This window comes from Nyctereutes procyonoides, unplaced genomic scaffold, assembly GCF_905146905.1.
Source record: "Nyctereutes procyonoides isolate TBG_1078 unplaced genomic scaffold, NYPRO_anot_genome, whole genome shotgun sequence".
Lineage (NCBI taxonomy): Eukaryota > Metazoa > Chordata > Mammalia > Carnivora > Canidae > Nyctereutes > Nyctereutes procyonoides.
The window spans coordinates 30,023,105-30,042,921 of record NW_026575122.1 but is presented as its reverse complement, the minus strand read 5'-3'; the positions used below and the strand labels follow the sequence as shown (position 1 = coordinate 30,042,921).

Sequence of the window (19,817 nt, the reverse complement as noted above, 5' to 3'; positions counted from 1 at the left end):
CCTCAAACTATGTGCCCAAGGCTAGCACCTCACTCTCCTCACCCTAGTACCCCCTAAATCCCAGCCCAGCTGTGATGTAGGGGATTGTCCGCGTACCAGGCTGTCTGTCCTAGGCAAGTGCTTGGAGCAGGTGGACTCTGGGGAATGCAGACTGGTTCTAATTGTAGCCAAAGCAAACAGTCTCTAAGAAACAAAGCTACTGGAGAAGAGGAGGGGAGGAGCAACACATTCCACAGGCAAACAGGAACTATTTCCAGAAGACTTATTCTTTTGGATTCTTGGCATTTCTTCTTTCTCCCATTCTTTAGTAAGGAAACGCATGGACTGATTTCCAGGGGATCAACTGTGACTTGCACCTCCCCAAGCTTGCAAACAGCCTTCCCCTTTGTTCCATTATGAAAGGTACAGAGATTCCATTCAGAGGAGTTCAGCTGTTCAAGGAGAAAACTATTTCCCCTGAAGCATCTCTCCTCTGAGGCTTCCATGAAATCCCAGCCCTGGGTCTGGAACTGCCTGTGGGGGCCAGCCCCTGGGGCTTCTAGGTCAGGGCGAGATCTCAGGGAGCTGGAACTGTCTGGAAAGCCACAGGCCCGTGAGCCGTGTGGTAGTGCAACTGGACTTCTGCTTGCCCCGGGGCAGGCAGAGCCACGAGGAGCACTGTCCTCTCTGTGAGGCCGGTGGCTGCTGGGACCCTCCATTCACTCTCAGAAATCCCACCTGCCTTTGACCTACCTGAACGACAAGGCCTGGAAGTTTGATGGAATCAGTAGGAGTTCTAGATGAGTTCAACTGTTTCAGAAACAGAGAAAAAGAGACCAAGAGATTGAACTTTGTACCTTCCACCCAACTTAAGAAATCAGATATCACCGATAAGAATCAAAGTCCCCTTAAACGACTTAGATGTCTGCCCTCGATAGAATGGATGTACCAGCATGTTCTAGAATAGTCTACAGCAGGTAAATCAAATGAATCAGAGCTATGTGTCATCACAGACAAATCTTAAATACAGTGTTGCCCTTGATTCTTGCCATAGTTGTTTCCTGGGAAACTGGAACTGACTTGCTCTGAGAGCTCTCAGCTCAGGACAGGACCTGAGTGTCCCCACTTTCTTCTCTTCCTTTTCTTTCTCCTTCCTTTCCTATATTCCACCCCCCCCCATTCTCTTCTCTTGCCTCCTCCAATCCTGAGTTATAGTCTTCCTGCCTCTCCCTTTTCTCTCCTCCTTTCCTTTCCTTTTCTCTTAATGGGAGAAGCCTGGGGAAGGGGTATGAGAAAGCAGGGAGTTGTGTGTGTGTGTGTGTGTGTGTGTGTGTGTGTGTGTGTGTGTACATGCATACAGATTACTTCATGGTGAATCCATCATTTTCTCTCCTTTCCTCACCCAAAACCCACATTGCCCACCACTGCAATCACCAGTATCATTGCTCTACTTTCTGTTGTCATTTCAAGAACACCTTAGGTTAGAGTCTATCAAATGTGCTTGTGAACAAGGCTTTACTTAGTCCTAACTCCCCACCCCCACCCGTGAGGAAGGTGTGGCCAATATGAAGACCACTTTGTAAGCCAGGACCAGACCTCAGAGGCTGGGGCCATGCTCAAGGGCCATGCTCAAGGCCATGTAGCTGTAGCTGCTGTTCTGTCCCTGACTCTGAGTCTGGGTCCCTTTGGTTACCCTGCTGCGCTGAGACCCTCTAAAGCCACAAGACCAATTGAAATCAAGTGCTGGTCATTGGAGACACACAATGTTTGTGAAACCAAACCTTCTCCTTAAATTCTGATATTTTGTTCATCATGGATTTGCAGGGGGGGGGGCATGCATTAATTTTGAAATTTTGAAACAGGGCATCAAGATATTTATATTATTTATGTGATGGCTGGCGTTTTTCGTTGCCCTTAAATTTTCTACCAGAGATGATGCCTCCCTCTGCCCCCCACACCAGCCCTGTCTTTACCTCGTTCCCGAACTGCACTATGTCTGCTTTTAATGAGGTCAGCATGTGCCAGTTGGTTTTATAACAGTGCCACCTGGCCACCTTTTCTGACCCTTCTCTATTAGTTTGGTTCAGAGTCTCACTTCCCCAAATCCCCTTCTGGGAATCCTGGCTGATCAGAGTGATTCCGTAGAAGCCAGTGGGTACCTTCACCCTTGCTGCAGGGACAGCGAGGCCCCAGAAGGAGAAGGCCTGTTTTCACACACAGAGTCCTTGCTGTCAGTGGTTGCCCAGTGCTTTGAGCTAGATGGAATAATGACGTCTTTTTCTGGGAAGGGACTATTTGGGAATAAACTTCCATGGGTACCTCCTCCTGTGCCTGCTACCCCTACTCTCAATTGTTAGCCTTTAGGGAAATAGAAGGAACAGCCTGATCAGGGTTTTTCCCAGAAAAGCCTTTTGATGTCCCCATTATGGAAAACGGAGCTGTTTCTTTTTTCTTTGATTAATCTCAGTGTCCTGTTTCCCAAAGCAAATGTGGCCTTGGGTCTTCCACTGTACACAGCTGCAAAGGAAGGGCTGTGGCTCCCTGGAGTTTGACAGGGACCCCAAGACTGGGGGAGCCGGGGAGGGAGGGGTGGGGGGTACATGTGTGGCCCTGTCCTCAAGGACTTGGCTCTTTGAGGAAGGTCAGGTTATCCATTTCCTTTGTGTCCTTCTGCCAGTGCGAATAGGAGAAATATTAGCTTTTTAAGATTTCTTTATAGTTCCTTGAAAGCTGGTGGGATGAAGTCAGCCAGGGAATTATATAACAGTAAAGCTCACTTAAAGCAACAGTATCTTTCTGTAGGGCTGTTTCATTTCTCAGTTTTTTCACTAGTCACAAAGAGAAAGGTACTAATTTTGTGGAAAAAAAAAAAAAAAAAGAAGGGAACCCTACCACACACTCCCACTTCCTTACTTTCTACTCTGTCACAGGAGGATGCAAATGCCAGGGTGTTGATTAAAACAAAAAATAGAAATCCTCCTTCAAGGAAGGCAAAAGGAAATCTATGTTCATTAACCTCAGGCAGCCATAGCATTCTTAATCTTATTTGAATCCAGAAGGAAAAAAAAAATTAAAGAGGAAGGCTTTCTAAAGCACTTGTTGGTTTTAATTTAAGAGTTTTGGGGATTTTATAAATATTCAACTCTTTTCTCCTTTTGAAGGGAGCCAGTCCCTTTGCGGTAGGGAAGGGCTCAAGCATTAGCTATTCTGCTGCTACTCGCTGTTTTCCGTGGCACCTTCTACCTCTCCGACTGCGGTACGGCGCGTTACCTCGACTCCTCTCCACACTCCCTGCATTTGCTCTTCTCTTTCTTCCCGTTTTAGGGGCAAGGAAACCGAGGCCCCAGGATTCTTGGCTGGCCAGGCACCACACAGCTCCGCTGGAGGCCAGATTCTGAGACTGTCCCTGTCTTCCCTGGCATCCCCCCAGAGAGCCCGCATATCCTTTCCTGTGCGCACCGGGTGGCCTGGCCTCCCAGGGGACACTGGGCAAAGTCCGCAGGGAGTTTGGGTTGTCACAACTGGGGGAAGGGGGCCACGGGTCAGGCGCTACTGGCGTCTAGCGGATGGAGGCCCAGCATGTTGCCAAAGGTGCTAGAACACAAGGCTCGGGGAAGCCTCGGGCCGCAAACGCCCCGGGTGCGAGTGCGAGTGCGAGTGCGAGTGCGAGTGCGCAGCCCGGACGGCCCCCGACCGAGCCTGCCCCGGGGGGGCCCTGCCGGCGGCCTGGGTCTCGGGGCCGGCGCCGGGGCGGCCGCGGCTGCGAGCGGCTGCGAGCGGCTGCGAGCGTCCCCGCCGGCTCCTCGGGCCCGCGGGGCGCCCGCCGAGCTGACGGGGTTGCTGCTGACCTCTAGTCACCGGGCGTCGGTCTCCAGGGGGCAGCGAGCCCGCCGGCGGCGCCCCGCCCCCCCCCGCCCCCGCCCCCGCCCCCGGCCCGGCTCCGAGCCCCGGGCCCAGCTCCGCGGAGGCCCCCGCCCGCCCGCCCGGGGCCTGGGGGCTCGGGGCTCGGGGCTCGGGGCTCGGGGCCCGGGGACGCCGCTGAGCGCGCCCCCGCGCCGGCCGCCCCGCCGAGGACGGCCTATTGAACATTTCCAGGAACGGCGCTGCCAAGCCCGTCAACTGCTTTCTTGGAAATTCACTCAGGGAGGATGGCGGGCCTCCAGCCGGCGGCGCGGAAAGCCCGGCCCGGAGCGCGGGGGACCGGCCGCAGCGGGGCCGACGCCGCGGCCCTGGGCTCCGAGCCGCCCGCGCGCGCAGCCGGGGCCGAGGTCACGCTGTCGCCCGCCCGCGGGACCCCGCGCCCTTCCACGCCCTTCGCGCGCCCTTCCGCGCCCTTCGCACGCCCGCCCTGCCGCCCAGACAGCGGCCGCCCGCGGGCGGGGAGGCGGCCGGGAGGGGGGAGGCGGCCGGGAGGGGGCGCAGCCTCACCCCGGGCCGAGCCAACGCAGCGGCGGGAAGCGGGCGCTGCGCCCCGGCCATCCTCAAGATGCGGCAATAGGAGATCCAGGAGAGGGGGGAGGGAAACCCTGGCAACTCACCCTCCTTCTCCCCCCCCCCCCCACCGCAGACGTGACCTTGTCCCTTGCAGAGACCAGACCTCCCTGCTGAAGTCCGCCCCCCGCCCTCTGAGCTCCAGCCTTCCCCAGCCCTTGGGTGGCCCAGGAAGGGCAGCTGCCCTGAGAGGAAAGCAGCTCCGAGATGTAAGCACCAGACAGAACCTCTCTGCTGCCTGGGGTGTCCAGACAGTACTGGTTGCTCACTTTTTTTTTTTTTTCAATTACAAGAGACTTAAAAAGCTTATCATGGAGCAGGTAGGGAACATCCTTCTATTTCCAAGAACCACTGGCTCACAGGACACATGTTATTTTAGGGTCACACCGGGCTTCAGCTAGTCGGGGATAGGGCTGCCAGACAGGATATCAGATGCCTGCTTAAATTTAACTTTCAGGAAGACAATTTTTTTTTTTTTGGTGTAAATATGCCCCAAATATTATTTGCTGGTTATCTGAAATTCAGATTTACCTGGGCATCATGTATTTTTATTTATTAAGCGCAACCATTCTGTTTGGGGGATACATTGACATACTTAGGTTAATAACAGGGAACATTCAACCTGTGTGAAAAACCATACTGGTTGAGAGACCCGGAAGGGAAGGAGGAGGGTAGTAAAGAAGAAGGAAGGAGAGAGAAAGGTCAGGGGGAAAAGGGAGATACACATTGTGAGGGAGAAAAAGATCAAAGTGAAACAAATAGGAAGCATTGAGAGACAAAACCCGGAATGTTTCTGAAGGGCCTGAAATGCTTGATAAACTGCGATTGTTCCACACTACGTCATTTCCCTGGGAAATGTTGCTCCTTTGGCTAACCACTGTTCTGGATCTTCTGTTGCTTTGCTGTATCAAGTAAATAAAACCGACGGCGGCCGCTAGAGAGAAACGAATGCTCGCCCCCTAAGCAAGGGCGCAGCAGCTGGGCGGGTGTGACCCTGGGGTCAGGTTGAAACCAAACCTAAGGCAGTAATAAGTAGCCTACTCCAAGACCCCAACACCCGCACCCACATTGCTGTCCTTAGTGGCGTGTGGATTTGGAAATAATTGTAATTGAAATAATAAAATGGAACCAGCTGCCATAATTTTGAGACATTTGATGATGATTCATAAAACCCTTCAGTAGCTTCTCTTGCCTGAGGGTCGGAGTGGTGATAAGCAGGGAACGCGTGTGGACAACAGAGATTTTTTTTTTTTAATCATTAATACCCTCGTTCTCTGACCTACAGAGGTCAGGTTGGCTTAACCCGAAGAGAAAAGAAGCCTTGGTAGGCTTCTAGGGGGACGAGGGATCCAGGCTTCACAGGAGAAGCTGTGGTGGTGGTGGTGGTGATGGTGGTGGTGGTGGTGGTGGTGGTGGTAAGGAGGTGGACCCTGCCTCAGGGCTCCCCGTCACATATGTAACCCCGGGGAATTGACAAGGGCTGCTGCCCCTGGGCTGCACTATTAGATGTGTGACATCAGAACAAGAGAATAGATCTTCCCAGAAATTCCAATGGGGAGGGAGCAGGTGAGACTAACCAAATGTTCTACCTTCCTATGACTCATTCCAGACACAGGCTCAGGCTGTGTCCTTGTGGGACATTGTCCTTTCAACAACAGGTAAAATTTACTGAGTATGTTCTATGGGCCAGGAGGGTGGGAGTGGGGGGTGCTTTATATACATTATCCCAAATGACCCACCCCATTGTAGGTTTTATATATATCACTATGATCCTAATTTAAGAGACATCATGACTGCAAAAAGTTCAGGTGTTGTCTCAAATTCAGTCGATTAGGGAGTGTTGGGGCTGAGGTTTGCCTCAAGCCTGCCTGACTTCCAGCTCACGGTTCATCCCTGTCCCTACCGTCGGAGCGAGGGTTCACATCCCAGCTCCATTACTTACTAGCTGTGTGGCCTAGGACAAGTTATTAATCTCTCTGTGCATCTGTTTCATTGTCTCTAAAATGGGGATAAAATGGTACCTACCTTACGGAGCTGCTGTAAAGGTTGAAGGCATTGGTATGTGTCAAGCACTTAAAACCAGTACTTGACATCCCTGACTGCATCCAACCCTTGAACAATCCTGTGAGGCAGCCAATGCTATTATCCTTATTTACCTATGAGGAAACTGAGGCCCAGAGGGGCTCATTAACTTGGTCAAGGAATGTGGGAGAGCTGAGACCTAAGCCCAGACAGAAGAATGCGTAGCCCAAACTTCTAGATTCCACCTCCTGTCTGTAGGCCGTTATGGATTCTTTGCACAGCTTCTGTGTCTTATGGTTGGGATGTGGCGCCAGCAGCGTTTTCACATACTTACACTCGTGAGTGAGGCATGGGATCTACCTTACAGCCACCAAATACTAAACCTTCATAATCCAATTACTCAGAAGATGCTTTTTTTTTTCTTTCTGAGTTTGCTCTCGATCAACTGCATGTTGGTAATGACTCATGGTAAGACGAGGCAGGCAAGGCGAGGCTGCAGTAACAAGTAAGGCCCTCAAGGGCTTTACCACAACAGAGGTTTCTTTCTCCCTTACGGAAAGCCCAAGGATACTTTCTTGCATGCGTTGGCTTTGTGGTGCCACACAAGGCTTCCCTGGTCACAGCCAAATAAGCAGGAGGAAGCCGAGGAAGCACTCCTATTAACTGCCTCTGTCTGGCTTGACACGTGTCTCTGGTATTCCCGGTCCACTGGGCAGAGAAGTCACACGGGCCCAGGCACCACAAGGAAAGGAGTGACGGGCCCCGGCTACCTCTACCTCAGTGACCAAACCCAGCTCGTGGCCCCAAGTTAAGGACAACTGCTAGCAACTTTATCGGCCAGGTCATGAGCACACTTCTCATTCATGACAGTTGTATGTTTTGAAATCTCTTTATTTGGTCATTCAATAAATATTTATTGAGTGTTCCCTTTCTTATTTCTTTAGTGTTCCTAAAAGCCAAGCACTTTTAGGCTTGGGAAGTATGTCAGTAAATGAAGCAGAACAAAACCACCATCTTCTCAGAACTACCAGTCCAGTAGGAAATGGGGGAAGATGGATTATTAACCCCCAAAATAAGAAAGCAAGGTAATAGGCATCTGTTTGTGTAATGGAGAAAGAGAAAACAGGGAAGAGGTATCAGGGTATGAGTGTGGTGTGTTGGCACATTGAGGGGGTACTTTCAAACAGGAAGTCTGGGGAGGGCCTTCCTGAGAAGGTGACATTTGAGCAGATATCTAAAGAATGCAAGAGAGCTCTGGAGTAAAAGTATTCTGGGAAGAGGAAGTAACTGGTGCAAAGGCCTTGAGGCAGGAGAGCACCTGGCACATCAGAGGATGTCAGTGTGGCTGAGGTAGGGAGCAGTAGCAGACAAGATCTGGAAGGGGACATGGGTGGGCCCTCCAGAGCTCTGAGGGCCTTGTGACCTGTGTAAGGACTTGACTTTTCCTCCTGCTTTAAAACCTTCATTGCCTTCTTCTTGCCTTCAGGACTTGGTTCTGCCTCCTCCCACACCTCCCAGCACACACGCCATACTCCTCTCAGTCCCCTACAGCAGTTGGTCTCAAACTGGGGGCGGGGGGGAGTGTCAGGATACCAAGGGGGGTTAAAGCTGGATTGCTGTGGTCTGTCCTTAGAGTCTCAGTGCTGGGGCTCAAGAGCCTACCTGCATGTCTAACAGGATCCCAGGTGACAGTGCTGCTGCCCGCACAAGGCCACACTCTGGTCTGGTCCAACAAGCTCCTTCTTGCTCTTGTGGGTGCCTGGACAGTGCCGACCACATAATTTGTGAGGCCCAACACAGAATGAATACAGGCTCCCTGTTCGAAAAGTAGGAAAGGAAGGATGGTGAGAAGTAAAATATAAAGCTTTTCCTTTTAAAATATTTTGTTACTTATAAAATATAGCAAGGGTAGCCATGATAGATAGTAACAATATACATTTTTTAATGGCCAAAACCTATTTTAATGTCATAATTTTTTATAATATGATAAATAATATGGATTAATATGATATCAAGATTTTTTTTCTGGTTTGCTTTCCTACATATTCATTCACTAGGCCATAAACATTGTTACTTTCAGCAACTTCATTTTCAACTCACGCAAGGGGAAGTAATGTTAGTGGCCAGTGGTAAATGCAAGGTCACAAAAATGTTTTGATAAATTTAGTTTCAGCAGTTGAAATCAAATCTACCGATGCGACTGTGACAGGGGCAGCATATTTTATAGGCCACGACAATACTGGGATACATTTTCCATAAATTATTTTGAAATACAAGTTTTAGTACAACTGGAGGTGATGATGCCTGTGGAACTGTTTTTCTAAAAAGAATTAACTCTTCCTGCACATCATTTTTATGTTCTAATTTAATATATAAATTTATATTATTTATAAATAATAAGACTCTTTGCAGAGTATTTATATTATTGAACTCATGTTAATGATATGATTTTTTGTATACAAATTTATATTTTATTTCCTCTGACAATACCTGCAGCTTGTGGAGGTCATACAAGAAACCAAACAGCAGCTTCATGATTTTTATACAATTCAGAATGCCCCCTTATGCATTCTATCACAGTATCTTCAAATACGAGGAAAATTAATTTTAAAATTGTCTTCCTTGTTATTGTTGGTTTATCTGAAACTTTATATGAAGGTAGTAGTCTGTTCTGTTGACTGGGACAATCTTTAAAATTGATTTCCATATCTAAGCCCAGGGATATTTGGTTTGCAATGTCACAACAGTTTTCAAAACTAGAAATTCTAAATTCTTGGAAGAATTTGAACAGCTCCCTAATGTCCCTTATTGCAATGTCTGTGCAAACACTTACTCTGTAATAATTTGCCAGCAGTTCCTGTCCTGGTAGTCGGAGTAGAGTTAATATTTGCAGGGGCTCCAGGGACAGGCTCTGAGGACAGACAGGCAAGCCAGTCTTCCGGGGTGGCTCCCAGTGTGGCCCCTCAGGGCAACCCTTCGGCTGCCACCGCATCTGCTACTGTTGCTGTTGCCATGAACCAGTCTGGGCCCACGTCCCCAGCAGGGCCACCCCTCAGAACCCCGCGGGGCTCCGGACAGCCCCTCAGAGTGCACACTCTCATCAGACGGCCAGGCCAGCCACTTGCACTGCCCCCTGCAACCCATGTAGGCTTGAGTCTGCCCCTGTGTACACTAGCACCTGGCGCAGAGCCTCTTTGTATACACTTGCTCTATGGGCCCTTCTAACTTCGTGAGTTCAAAAATAAAAATTATCAGGAATTTCAAGACTGTGACAACAGAGCCTTAAACCCAGCATAGCATCCCTTCTGAGTAGGTCCTGTGTCACTGGACAGGTTGTACACCCATGAAGCTTGGCCTACTCCTAGACCAAGAGACTTATGCTAGCTTTGCCCACAGACCACATTGTACTGTAGTATTCTCTTACCGTGTGCATCTTATATTATTTAATGTCTGTTTTCCCCAGATCAGGGTCAGCAAACCATGACCCACTGCCCAAATCCAGCCTGCTGCCTGCTTTTGTGATCTAGTTTTGCCACAACACCAGGGCACTCATTTGTGCCCCTATTGCCTATGGCTACTTTTCTATTACCAGGCCAGCACTGAGTAATGCAACAAGGAATGTTTGGCCCACAAAGCCCAAATAATTTGTTATCTGTTCTCTATAGAATGTTGTTGATGCCTGCATCATACTGTAAAATTCCTGAAAACAGGAATCATGTCTGTCTAGAACAGGGCCTGGGATATAGAAAACTCAGTTAAAAAAAGAAGAACAAAGAACCAAACAAAATGAATATGTGAAGAGCATAGTATGTTTTAATAAATTTAGTTTATCTTTAAAAAATCATGAAAACTTTGTTTGACTTCATTTTTTTTGTTTTTATATAAAAATTATGTTTAAAAGTACTTAACCATACTGTGAAATGGACTCTCCAGCAAGGTGTGAGGTTCCCTGGACGTCTTGCTACACATCTCAATCTGAAGAAGCACAGGCCCTGAATATCATTCATCATTTAATAAATATTTATTGAGCAAGAGCACAGGGCTAGGCAATATGACAAGAATGACACTAATTCATACTTAGGTCTTCCTGGTAGACCTGTAGAGCCTAGGGCCAAAGGAGAAAAGAGTAACAAATATGTGTTCTACACAAATGCAAATATGTAACTGTATGATAAAAAAAAAAAAAAGTATAGAAGGAAACTTCTGGATCAATGCTTTGGGCTTTCAGAATCAGGACACATTCCCTTTTGCTGTGGAATCAGGAGAGGCTTCTCGCCAGTCATTCTGTATGGTCTCAGATCCAATCCCTGTCCTGCACTTTGCTCTGCAGCACAAGGAGCTCGCTCCCGCGAGCTACATTTCTCTGGCCATTCTGCCAACTGGCTGCAGCTAGTGGCAGTGAGTGGGAGGCCATAAAGACGGGCGGGCTGGGGGAAAGGAAAAGCCAGGCTATTTCTGCCTTCTCTCTCAGCCTCTTTTCTACTTGTACATGGTAAAAACAACCGTATGTTTTCACAGGGGTTGTTGTTGTTGTGTTTAAAGATTTTATTTAGTTATTCGTGAGACACAGAGAGAGAAAGAGAAAGAGAGAGAGAGAGAGACAGAGACACAGGCAGAGGGAGAAGCAGGCTCCATGCAGGGAGCCCGACATGGGACTCAATCCCAGGACTCCAGGATCAGGCTCTGGGCTGAAGGCTGCACTAAACCACTGAGCCACCTGGGCTGCCCTGTTGTTGTTTTAATGAGAATTAAATTGGTGTGCAAAATGTTTAGGCCAGGAGCTGGTATGTATAACAAACCTTCAAAGAATAGGGCTGCTATTGCTTTTAGCCTTGCTTAGGTAAGTAGGAAAGAGTGTGGTGATCAATTAGTGATGTCTGCTAAGAGTGAAGCAGGGAGAGTAGTGCTATGGGAGATGATTATTTACTAACCCTGAGATTTGGGAGCTGTAGGAGAGCTACATTTATCTCTTTGTGGAGATAGATTTGTTAGGCTCTGGCAAGGGGACCAACAGACTCTTGTAAGGTATTGAGAGAAACCTAAGAACTGGGACAGTGACATCAAAAGTAGGCAGAGACAATACATGAGAAAGAACAGGTCTGAGAGACAAGATTATGGACTCATTTTTTAACAACAGTGTTGGGCTCTTACCACTTGCAAAAAACCCAAAACGAAAGAACCACAAACCAGTGATACACTTGAGGATACCTCAGGAGATGGGGCTTTTTGATAGAGACACATTTATATGTGGTGAGTTAGCCAAGAAAACCATCTCGGCAGTGACACATTCAGGCCTCATAAAGGACTGGAAAACTGTTCGGGGAAACCCTAGCAGCTCTGGTTATTGGAGTATGGTCTCCTCCAAAGAGGAGAAGCCATTGTTCTGTACTTAGCAATTCTTCCCTGCTCAAGGCACCCTCTGTTTCTGCTACTCTCTCTTCCAGTTTTCTTCTTCCCACCTATGTGTGTGCTTATGTTCTCTGAGTGTTGCATTCAACTCGTTCCAGCGGGGCTGCGTGCTCCGCCCAGGTCACCTCACAGTCTCTTGAGGTCCAGCCCGTATCAGATGTCCTTGACCAGCATCGTGGTTGTGGCTGGCACGGTGGTCACCCAATGCAAAACGTGAAGACCCACCTTTCTCAGAAGGCGCTATGTCACCGGTTTCATGGCCAGTCTGGTGTTGACGTGATGCGTGAGTTGGAGATGCCCCTGAGATCTGGGTGAAGCTGAAGGGTAAGATCGGGTTGTGGGGGAGAGCATCGAGGATACTTAATGGCTCCTAATAGTCTACGTCTCATATGAATTTGATTATTCCAGATCAAAATCTGTCCAAGGTTTAGGGCAAAGACATCAGAAATTATTTATGAAAAAGATAGTTGTTTTAATGGAACCCAGGAAATTAGACATATTTGGAGGGAGGGATTTTCTTACCATTCTTTATAGGGACTTGACTGGTTTCTTAGAGGAACAACTTAGAAATTGGTTTGGAAGGGTGAGTGTGGTGGGGTTCATGTTTTCTTCCTGCCCTGAAAGCAATAAGAAACAAAACAAATGAAACAGCCCAATCCTCTGTGATTCCTCCCAGAACTCTTTAAATCCAAGATATCCATCTTCATGTTGGAACCTGAGGGACTCAGAGCTTGCAACACACATATCCCAAGGATAAGCTGATACAAACTCATTTATACCAGTTGCTTTAAAAACAAAGAGAGGAGGAAAAAAAGGAAGAAGAAAGAGAAAGAGAAGACAAAAAATTAAAAGAAAACAATGTTTTGAAAATCTATATTGCTAGAAACAGATGCAACTGTGAGGAGCCAGGCTCTTGCTCTTAAAAATCCCAGGTGAGGACAAACAGGACAATTCTTTATTCGACAACACTGGGGAGGAAGTATGTGGTTTTCTTTTAATCCTTGAGGGAGAAGCACCCCAACATGAAAAGTCTTTTCTGAAGACAAATTAAAAATAATAAATGTCACAACACAGTTTAAGAAGTGGAAAACCTTTAAATGAAAGAAAAATAGCCAGTACCCTATCCTCTCAACAAACCCCCCTTATTCTATAAGTGTTTTTATCATCCTTATTCACAGACATATGTAATTTTGATGTCATTCTCAATGGAAGCTCTTGGACTCACCCAGCAGAACCTTTGAGCCTGAATGCTGCCTCTAGCACTTGCAATCTAGGCAAGCTACTTGAACTCTCTGGGCCTCAGTTTTCTTGTCTGAGCAGTGGGGATGATAATAGTAGCTACCTGAGGATTAAGAGACACCTATGGAGCACCTGGTTCGATGCCTGGCACCCACTCAATCCAGTTGTAACTGCTATGACTACTCATCATTAACATAAGGCAGCTTTGTAACCCCAGGTTAGCGGGGGCAGGGCCGCTTAGCAGGTGAAGTCTGTGCCAACCTCCCCATTTTTTCTCTTTCCCACAGTGCTATGATCCTGAGTCTACCCCCCACCCCCGACCTAATCCAAGATGAAAGGAGTAACACATGTTATTAAGTAAGTACCCAGTGCGTGCTGGAAGGACCCATACTAAGACTTGGGAAAACATAGCAATGATGCCAGCTGGTCCCACTGAGAAGTCGCAGCGCTCCAGCGCTATGCCGAGGGCTTCCTGGGCATAGGCTGAACCAGCGCCCAGAAGGTGGCTGGGATGACTTTCATTCAGTTGAGGAATGTGCATCTCAGGAAAGTTACTGCTCAGGGCTGAGGTGTCCCCAGAATTCCTATGTTGAAGCCCTAACCCCCCAAACCTCAGAATGTGACTGCATTTGTAGGTAGGCCCTTCAGAGAGGTGCTTCAATTAAGATTAGGGTTGGACTCTAATCCAATCTGAGGAGTGGACTGATAAGAGGAGATCTGGGTCAGGGATGCATGCACACAGGGAAAGGCCATGTGAGGACACAGCAAGAAAGTGGCCCTGTCCCAACTGAGGAGAGAGGCCTCAAGGAAACCAGCCGACACCTTGATCTTGGATTCCAGCCACCAGAACTGTGAGAAAATAGTATCTGTTGTTGAAGCCACCCGGTCTGTGGTATTTTATTACGGCAGCCCCAGCAGACAAATACAGTTACATAACTTTTAAGAGCTTAGGGGGCACTCAGCCTTAAGAAGGAAGGACATTCTGACACATCCTACAACACAGATGAACCTTGAGGACATGGCGCTAAGTGGAATAAGCCAGTCATAAAAGGACAAATACTCTGTGACTCCACTCAGATGTGGTATCTAGAGCAATCAAATTCATAGAGACAGAAGAAAAATGGTTCTGCCAGGGGCAGGGGCAGGAAGAATGGGGAGTTATTGTTTAATGAGTATGGAGTTTCAGTTTTGCAAGATGAAAAGAGTTCTGGAGATTGGGAGTGGTGATCGTTGCCAATAGTGCAAACGTACTTCACGCCACTGAACTATTCACTTGAAAAATGGCTAGAACGGTAAATTTTACCACATGAATATTTTACACAATAAAAACATCATTAGAAAAAAAGCTCAGGGGGCTCCTAGTCTTCCAAAAGTTGGGTCTCACTGGGATCTTGGCTAATTGCAATTGGAGAGATGAAGGAAGGGAGCTGGAGGAGGAGGAAGGAGTGGGGGGCTAACTTTTTCAGCCCTGTCAGAAATATGCCAGCATCCCCAGAGGAAAGCTGCATGCCCCACGGCTCTCCCACGCCAGAATCATAATGCACACCCGGGATCCTCACCCTGCTCAGTAATGATGATAGAGGAGATCATGATTTCTAAGTGTGAGGGTGAATGCCCTGAGGTGGTCGGGTTTTTTCCCCCCTTTTAATGCCTTTTTCTTCTTGTTTCCCAACATCTCCCAGGCCTACTCTTTAGCATGCACAGGAAGAAAACACATCCTCAGTGGTGGTCAAAGCACATTTGCCCAAAGCAACAACAAATCCCAACAGCCTTTCCTGATGGCGTGGGTTTCCCGCCAAACCTAAGACCTGAGGAGTTTGGGCCCTTGGGATCTGCACGCCAGCTTGATTTGGGTTGAACAATCGGGCCCTCGCTGGGGAGCCCCACAGCTCCTCACCCCAGAGGCTGCAATGCAGGCTCTGTCTCCCTGGGTCTGCACCCTGCCTTGGCCTCCAGGTGTGCCATGTTCTTCCTCCAGGACCTGTGAATAAAGAACCTCTACTTCAATGTCTCCTGTGGCTTGCCATCTGCCATCCTCTGCTCCACTTAACAAATGCTAATTTAACAAAGTCAGAGCGTGAGGCCAGACCCAGACTGAGGGACGTCCTCCAACATGACTGGCCTTGAAATCTTCAGAAGATTGCAGGCCTCATGAAAGAAAAACCAAGGAAGGACTAAAGCGGTTCCAGACTGGGGGAGACAAGACACAACCAACTGTAACTCAGTTCTGGGCTGAATGGTTTCACCATAAAGGACATGATTGGGACAACTGAGAGTATTTGAATGGGGGCCGAGGATTAGACTGTGGTGGAACAGCAGCATTCACTGCCTGACTAGGATGGTTGAACTGCGGTTCTGTGGGACAATGTCCTTGATGGAAGGAACCACGTGCTGATGTGTTTGGGGGCGACGTGCCTTCAGATTGGCAGTTTTCTACCAAATCTTCAGGGAAAAGATCATTCTTTGTACTGTTCTCCAGCTCTTCTATGAGTGTATGTTTGCCTCAAAAGAAAAAAGAAAGGAAACAGTGTCATGTTTGGTTGGGAGGGAGGCCATGGTCACTGAGCCTGTTTTTCAGGTGGTTTTAAGCACAAGCCTGAGAACTTCGAGTTCAAAAAAGCTTGACCTTGAATCACCTCTTTGAGAACTCCTATAGGGACATTGGTGGCAGTTGGATGGAAGGATATCAGATGAACAAGTTTATACATAATCTATGGCCAAGACCTGTGACGATTTCATGTGTGAACTTTTAGTAGGGGGTGTGTGTGTGTGTGTGTGTGTGTGTGTGTGTGTGTGTGTAGGATCAGAAACTTCTTTTAGTGCGAAACACACAGTCCAAACTATTTATGACCTTACCAACTTAAGAATATCCTTCTACAACATCATTTTTAAAGCTTAACTAGTAAGTTTACCATTGAATGTGAATCTTAATTTCGTTTACTAATTCCTGTTGGGGTTGGATTTGACATTTCTTGCTCCACTCTCCATGCCTTGGATTTTTGGCTTGTATTTTGCCTGAATGTGAAAGGGGGAAAAAAAGGGGATCACTTGCCAGGTTCTTTCTGGGCGGATTTGTGTTGTTTCCTGCTTTCCCACAAATAGAATAGGGCTGTCAGGAGGAAGTTTCCGAGAGTGTTTAAGATGACACATCTCAACAGACAAGTTGGGCTCAAGTGCTGACTCTCCTTTGACCAGCTGTGTGAGGTTAGGCACATTAACCTCTATCTCTGGGCCTGAGTTTCCTCATCTGTAAGGTGGAGGAGAAATGAATAGTATCCATCTCACAGGGTTATTGAGGTCTTCATAAGCTGTCGGTAGCTGGTGCACAATAAGGGGCTGTTGGTGTTGATCATCGCTAATACTATGAAGAAACATAAGCAGCAACTTTTGAGGTCTGCAGAAAGCTAGAAAGACATCAAGTTGGGCAATCTCCTCCCCAGGAAAGGAAATAGTCCTGTGTTGGTGGCGAGAAGTAATTATGATGGAAAAAACATTTTCCAAGGTCTGGAGCTGACGTGTACTCCTTGTGACATTTTAATCTCTGAGTAATAGATTCCATTGCCTGTGGAGCTGTGATTTTTCAGTTTATTGCTTTTTCCCTTCTCTCCTCAAACCTGGATTCCTCCTCTTCTCGGCTCCAGCTTGTCTCCAGCAACCATGAACTGTTTCTGGACAGTCCCCATTCTGGAGCCTGTTACAACTCAGGCAAGGAAGCCTGAAGCCCCAGCGCAGCACACTGGCCTCCTTGAGGAGAGGAGGGGACCAACCACATGCTCCATGCTCCTTCTGTCGTGTCACCTTTCATGCTGGCGACAACGTGCAGGGCAGATACTGCCCTGGGACAACCTCCGCTCTAGTGTTAGGCAGGCTGGGGGTGGGGTCCGTGCGTGGACTTCCAAGTTGGGGAGCCTCGCTCTGATTGCATCATTCGCACATTCACTGTGACACCTTGAGTGAGTTACTAGCTTCTCTGAGGCTCCGTTTCCTTCTCTCTAAAAGAATGCTGGCCTTAGAGGGTTGTTTGGAAGTTTGAATTAAATCACATATATAAAGTATATGATGTAGCTCCCAGAGCACGGATCATGCTCACTAAATGAATTAGCATTGCTGTTTTCTTTAAAGTTGAAAACCCTGAGCCTCAGAGGAATTGTAATTCTTATTGGATTTTTCAGGTAAGGAAACCTCGCTACACCTTAGGGCTTTTCCCACTGCACATAGTGGCTTGCCCCTCTGGCCAAGACTATCTATCATTCCCGTGCTTTTGAGAGTAGTAAAAATTTTAGATGGGCACAAGGACTCCATTTCTCAGCATCCCATGTGGCTAGATATGGCCACATGACTAGTTTGGCAAGTAAAATGTGCCTGGAAGTGATATGAAGCTTCCAGATTGGGTGGTACAAGGAAGTAGCTTGCTTTCCCTCACCTCTTTCTCTCTTGAAATGACTACATGTGGACTTTTACATTAGAAGGATATAAACTTCTAGGTTGTGTAAGCCATTGTATTTTGGGTCTCTTTGTTACAGCAGCCAAACCTGCGTAGAGAGGGAGCAGCCTGTTAATAGTAATAGGATTCTGGCTAGGAGTCCAGAGACCTAGGTTTCCTGGCCCTGCCCCTTGTTTGCCACACACAACAAAAATATTCATTCACGTCTTCATCTTCCAGCATTTAGGTAGCAACTGCACTAGACATTAGTAAGACAGAGATAAATAGGACACAGCCCAGAGACGATAGACTCTACCTGCAGTCTTGATGCTGTTATGCATGTTAATCCTCTATAGTCTCTAATAGAGGCTACAGATTCAGTTCCAGATGTAGCCCAGGGCCCTTAGGTAACTTCTCCATGGGTTCCAAACCTTCTATGGGTTCCAAAATGGGGTCCAAATCTATTTACATACTTACAAAAATGCTCAAAACTATCATAACTTAATAGTTGCAAGTTCTTGGCAAGATATCGAACATCAGCTCTGATGGTTCATTGTCAAGTGAACATAATGGTACACAGAGGATTACATGAGAAAACACATGTAGGTACTTAGCACAACATCTGACACTTGGGAGACACTCAATGAGTGATGATGACAGTGTAAGCTTGACTCCTGGCAGCTCTGTAAAGTGGGCTGTGGTCAAAGCTGGCCAAAAGAGGCCCTTTGAAGGGTGCTTATTACTGTTACTCTGCTCTCCAGAGCTGCCATGAGGCTAAAATGAAGTTATGTGGGTTTTATTATTATTATTTTTTAAGATTTTATTTATTTATTTGTCAGAGCAGGAGAGAGAGAAGCAGCCTTCCTGCTGAGCAGGAGCCCAATGCAGGCTCCATGTAGGGCTCCATCCCAGGACCCTGGGATCATGACTTGAGCCAAAGGCAGATGCTTAACTGACTGAGCCACCCAAGTGCCCAGAGGTTGTATGTTAAAACACTTTTCCAGAGGGTGATGTGGTATGTGGGGTGAAGTCTTTGTCAACATTCAAACCTGCATTTCATGCTACCTGCCTTCGTGTCTCAGACTACTTTCCTGTCCTTGCCAAAATCTCATCTGATGACTGCTGCTGCATTGCAATTCTTTGGTGTTCTTTCTGAGAGTTTAGGTTAATTGACTGACGATCACATAGTCCCTATGTCTATTGGGATGGTCGACATACATGCACAATTAATCAGAATTCAGGAAAAGAAAAAGTTTCAATCTAATCATTATAGTATATATGGCCTCTCTACATTTGAATATTCATAACAAGTGACCAATTTTTGAGTTCTAGAATGCTCAGTCTCAATACAAGTTACCTTGGACCATAAATACATATATATAGAGAGAGATTCTACAAAGTAATGATCATTACCCTCACTTTATAAGTGATGATATGGTGATTTAGAATGATCATGTAACTTTTCCTGGAGGCGAGGTCTACCTAGAGGCAGGTCTAACCATGAAGCTAATAAAGTTTAAGCTCAGACCTCTCACTTACATGAGCCTCTTACAAGACCTGGTATTGATTTCGAATTCATGCTTTCGTAATTCTTTTTCAAAAGCTCCCCAGATTATATAGTCTTTAAGCCCTATAAAATCTAGATCTGTCCCTATAGGGTCACAGAGATGCTAAATACTGGAGCTAGAATTTGAACAGTAATCGTTTGGGATTTCAACTGAGTTTAAATTGACTATAACAGGGACGCCTAGGTGGCTCAGTGGTTTAGCACCTGCCATTGGCCCAGGGTGTGATCCTGGAGTCCCAGGATTGAGTCCCACATCTGGCTCCCTGCATGGAGCCTGCTTCTTCCTTTGCCTATGTCTCTGTCTCTCTCTCTCTCAATCTCTCTGTCCCTCATGAATGGATAAATAAAATCTTTTTTAAAAAATTCACTGTAATTTATTAAAATAGTAGTACCGACATGTAACTATGCCAATAGATCAATATTGGTCTATAAGATTAGGATTGGAATCTCCCAGTGATTGCCCAAATGATATGCTGGATAAAGCTTATAAGGCCAATTTATTGATATCAGTACTTTCTGGGACTGTCCAAGGCACTACGCGGTGATAATGACCATAGTATTTCGGTTTTACGGAACATATTCCCTCTGACATGCAGTGATTGCATCCATTTTTCTTAGGGAACAGAATCATCGCTTCCATTTTACAATTGCTAGTTGAGCCACAGAAGCAAACATCTTAACAAGAGA

The 19,817-nt window shown here is 47.1% G+C and overlaps 1 long non-coding RNA gene across 1 annotated transcript; it reads left to right on the top strand.

Annotated features, from left to right (window-relative positions):
• Window positions 1–11,919: 11,919 nt before the first annotated feature.
• LOC129516885 (uncharacterized) lies at window positions 11,920–15,408 on the top strand. The gene is made up of 3 exons (XR_008665896.1): window positions 11,920–12,225; window positions 13,428–13,497; window positions 14,823–15,408. It is a non-coding gene; the product is annotated as an uncharacterized LOC129516885 (long non-coding RNA).
• The last annotated feature ends 4,409 nt before the right edge of the window (window positions 15,409–19,817 follow it).